The sequence below is a fragment of the Hirundo rustica genome, chromosome 1 (assembly GCF_015227805.2).
Source record: "Hirundo rustica isolate bHirRus1 chromosome 1, bHirRus1.pri.v3, whole genome shotgun sequence".
Taxonomy (NCBI): domain Eukaryota; kingdom Metazoa; phylum Chordata; class Aves; order Passeriformes; family Hirundinidae; genus Hirundo; species Hirundo rustica.
Genome location: NC_053450.1, coordinates 143,138,883 through 143,144,079, shown reverse-complemented (window position 1 = coordinate 143,144,079; position 5,197 = coordinate 143,138,883).

Genomic DNA, 5,197 nt, shown 5'->3' with positions numbered 1-5,197 from the left:
AAATTGGAACTGGACTTCTCTAGGGGAGACTCCTAAAGCTACAGTTGATAGCTAATGTCTTCTGTTTAAATCCAAGGGCCACACAGTGTTGGGTACTTGGTGCTTCCTGGCAGTAAGACACAAAATACCAGCAAGGTGTTATTGCTGGCAGCAGCTGGCCAGGGGCTTGAGCTCATCACACCTGCTCTGACTGATCCACAGTAACATAGTTAATAGTTCTGGTCTACGCTGCTACACTGGTGCACTCACACTTCGGAACAAGTGGTAAACAAATATCCAGGTGCACACCTCGTTTGCTCCAGATTATCTACAGTTCTAGGAATACCTTCCATTGATACATACAAGGATCATATTTTTAATACCCACCCATTTCTGTGTGGTGCTGCAACCCATGGAAGTAGGAATCTTGTCCATTGTGGTTTCATGACCCAGCCCTCCTCTGATTTCCAGCCGAGGTATTGAAGTGACAGACAATGTAAAATCAGTCAGAAAAACCAGTTCCTGATTGTCTCATGATCATCTTTCTTTTCCCTATGCTAATCACAACTTTCACTAATCATCTTTTTATCAGTTACCCTAAGTTCTCCCTCTGGCTTATTTTTGTAATCTCTTACTATTACTGAAATTTGAGAGCCAAAACTAAGCTGCTGCTGTTGGCATCTCTGCTGTCAATTTTGTTTCAGGAGTACAAAACTAGATATTTGTCTTCTTGCTGCTCTTGAATTTATACACCAATCGTGCATCAATTAATTTGGTGGATATGTGCAAATTTCCTTCTTTTCTTTGTGCCCAAACTGCCAAAATCTTTTTCTGAGCACCTTGTCTTAAGTTCTGTAACCTTCTTCCCCTCAGGATAGGGTTATGTTTGACCGCTAAAATAGTCTTACGTATCTTCAGCACCAAAATGGAGAAGTTTTTCTCCTGCCTGCTCCCACCCTGATTCCTTCCCTTTGTTTGACCCATTCTGCTACCTGCCAGACCCTGGGTTCAGCCTGACAGAAAGCTCTCTGCTGCTTGCTGCTGGATTCATTTTCTGCCTTTTTAGTGAGCTGAATATTCTGACCTTGGGGTCCAACAAGCAAAGGCAAAGCAAGGGGCAGCAGCAAGGAATGAGAATGTGGCAAACTGGAAGAACATCTTCACACTGAGGATTATGAGCCCAGCTAGAACTCTGTTGTTGAACTTTACCTTCAGTCTCCATGGTGGAGGCCATGCACAGTCCTTGTGGTGTGTAGTTTCTAAGCTTGTCTCCTTGCCTGTCACTTTGGGCACATTCCTCCTTAATGTTTCTTTCTCATTTCCTCATACAGAGTTTAAGCTTCTTGTCATCACCTCAAATGTCTTCAGAGTTCTGCTCCTCTGTGTTATCTTCCCCCGTCCTAACTCATAGCCTTCATTTTACCAATGATACTTAGATTTTCCACCCACTTGCCTTTTTTTTTTTTTTTTTAAATACGGAGAAGTGTGTGTATGTATATAGATACACACATTTGTTTCATATTTGCCAATATATGCAAAGATCACTTTCCCAGTTCATCAGCAAGATGAAATACTCTCCCCAAAATATGTATCTTTGTATGAAAATAATTAATATCCATAATGTAGGACAAATGAGGAATCTACTTTTTATGGTTTAGATGAGTAAAGAGAGTAATGATTCTTTAGTTTAAATACTCAGCCACTCTCCTCAAATCTCTTTTATCTTAAGGAGTCAATTTTCTGCAACAGGGATTGTGTATTGCATGTATTTTTGGGGCCCATTACACAGTAAGGACCTGACTCATGCTTGTACCCAAGCAGAAATATTCCATAACAGCAAATATAGGAAGTCAAATGAAATTGCATCTGTCTTCAGTGCTTGAAAACAGAAAATAATTGAAAGTGTTTTTTGAAGTTGGCTTTTCTGGAAAATTATTTTGCCTTTTTTTTTTTTTTTTTCCTTACCTAAGCAGCAGCCTGTGCTCACAGCAGTGGAGGCGTTCCCATCAGACAAGTTTTCAAAATAGAACTGCCACAGGAATTCCAGCTGTCACCCTACTCACGATGTGGCCTTTGTCGGCAATGCTCTGGAGAATATCTTCAAATATCATTTAGGAGAGCTGGTGGTTGTCAAAGAAACCCCTCACTGATGCCTTGTTCCATTCTTGTTATATAAAATACATTTTTCAGTGTGTATCATGGATCAAAGCATGGGTGGTTGTCAAAAATGTTGAAAATAATTTTGTCAAGAATTTTGAAAATAAGCAGTATAGGTACAAAAGAAAAGATGGGCAGCATTCAGGGACATTCAGATTTGATCTGGCCTTCATGAGGGGCACAGTAGCAGAAATATGGGCAGGAGTTGAAGTATGGAAGCTTCCATTCATAGTGCTCCTCTCTGGGGCTGTCAGTGCTTCTCAGCAGGGACTGGGTCACCTTCATAAGTTGGCTAGATTCCATGGCTGTATTTTGTATATTCCAGTGTACTATAGTATGCACTGTCTATCAGCAGGGGTCTTTTGTATGACTTTCACTAGGTAATTGAGTGTGTATGGGGTCAAATATTTGAGAGTATCCATCAGCTTCTTTCCCTAAGCAGGGTAGGAGTAGAGAGCCAGCAGGAAGGTGCCCAGGTGGGACTCTCTATTCCCTTCTCTCTGACATCCCACCGATGGAGCCCACTATTTATTTTCTGGTGCCTGTGCCATGTACTTTTTATTTTTCACTATTTTATACCACTTGTGTTGAAACTCTGATAGTTAGGCTTGTAAAAGAAGGAAAGTTTGTAACTGCAAGAAATAAGAATGATTAGATCAGCTGATATAAAATGTGGTCAAGCTTTCCAGTTTGTGTGCATTTCAGCGAGTTTGATGCAGATAACACCATTCCCAGGCTGCTGATATATCTGTTGGAGCAGCAAAACAGGTCTAGGAGTCTTTCACCCTTCTAGAGCTTCTCACTCCTCACCCCATCCCTGCATTGACTGTTCCCTCAGAATGGGACTATACTGTAAAGCCAGTGAAGTTCTGCAAGTCATTTTGAAGTAACCAAACAAAAGAAGAAGTAATCTGTAATTATGTTAATGAATTAGACCCTTCATTGGAGAAGTGATGTTACCAGAGAGTTTTGGAAGAAAAAGCTTTTGCAGTACAGGAACAGGGCAGCAGAAGATGAGATGCTGAGAGAATTGCAATGAAGATAAACTTGATGTCCCTATTTATTCGGTACTATTCAATACTACATCATATTGTAGTCATATTTAAATCTAAATGTTTTGTAAGTCTCCTTTCAGAGTTCAGAGTTAGGTGTGAGAAGGAGTTGCTGCTTTGCAATATGTCTTGGAGAGAGGTAAGTGATAACTCTGCTTTGTATTTGTAATTCTCACGGGTTTGTTTTAGTATGTAGCGGTTGACAGGTTTCACCCCTGTATGCTCTCCAAGGACCTCTGGCATGCTGCATGATGCACATCACATGCTGGCTGTAAAGCCCGATGGCTGAGGAATGAAGAGTATTTCTTATAGACTTTTGGGGAGTAGGCTGGTAGCTTTTACATTTCTGATTCTGGCAAGATGTGGTTGTATTGTATTCAGTCGTCTGATCATTTCCCTTTTTTTTTTTTTTTTTTTTTTTTTTTGTCTGAAAGATTGAGTGTTTGCTTGAAAGCTCTGAGGCTGGATTCTGGAGAAAGATCTGCCAAGGATGCCTTTCTGCCCTAACAGGCTGTATTTCTCTTCCATGTGACTGCCAGTTTGAGGCAATATGTGACAAGCAGAAGCATCTTGTTAACAGGAGTTTTCTTATTGTATGTGGTGCTTGCTAGAGAATGACCCTAATTACTTCTTACATTTCTCATGCTCTGATGTGAAGGTAGCATTTATGCCTGTCAGCTTTAGTGATATTTAAGCCAAAGTACTGGTGTAAGAAGACATGAAAAGTAGAAGCTGAAGGTTTTTTACTTCAAAATTGTTTTCTTCATAGTTTTGTTTCCTCAAAATTTTGTCTTCTTCAAAATTCTTTGCTTCCTCTATCTCTGCCCCTTCAGAGTGGGTAGTTATCTTAAATGTGTCTGAAATTGAGACCTTCACAGCTGTGCAAATTGTGCAGCAACCAACAGTTTCAGGTGTCCAGAAAGGAAAGCTCCTTCAAGAGCAGGGGCTTTTTTTGGAGTTAAAAAAAAAGACATCTTTAAAATTCTTCTGACCCTGCATCATAGCATGAGCAGCTGTCACCACATCTGACTGGGAGCCTGAAGGATTAGAAGGAAAAAAACTGTTCACTGCGGAAAAAAAGTTCTTGTAGTGGTTTTGAGCCATTGTGCCTAGTGGTAGGAGCCCTTCCTAATTCCTCTTGACCCCCTTGAACTTTATGTCATCCCCAGCTCTCTGCTTGTCTATAAAATTTTCTGCCTTCATGTTTCCTTAATTTTTTGAAGATAATTTTGTTTTTCTAAAATGCTGTGTCCCAGCACTTATTTACGGAGCTCCAACCCTGTCTGCATTAAGAGCTCCAATAAAAACTCCAGCCCAGCCCTGGCTGCCCATCCCTGTCCCCCATGGCCACATCTCTGCTCTGGGTCTGCTTTGGGACAAGGACCTCCTCATCTCGACCTGAGCAAAACCAAGATGAAGAGAAACAATCTGAAATAATAATCCAGTGCACAGAAGGTCACTGTATTAAATGTGGCATGTGTATCCTTTCAAAGGGATTTTTAAACTTCATTAAGTAGAATCTATTCATATGGGATGCATACTGCAAGTAAAAGTATGTCTTGCATGAGGGAAAGCCCCAGCAGATTGAGCAAGTGGTTAAAGCACTGTAGAGCAGTATGTAGAGCACATATATTGTTGTGAAAAACATATTAAAGCAAACTACCTAACTAGATTCAATCATTATGCCTTCTTAAAGCATGTAGCAAAAATAGCTATGATTTTCTCTGTCTCTAGGTTTCAAATTTCAGGAAATGGGAAGTTGGAAGGAGGGAATATCAAGTACATACAAGATGAGGAATTACAGGCCTGAGAGGGTGAAAGTCTGATTCTACACTGTTGTGTGCGATGCTGTTTTCTTAGTTTGCTTCTTGTAAGCTCGCATTGACAGTCTATATTTCCTTCCATTTATTTTTTTAATAATGTTGGTAGATTTATGCTGGGGAAGAATTTCACTGACTGCACAGTAGGAATGTTTACTTGACATTTTTTGGTAAAGCTTTAGCAAAAGC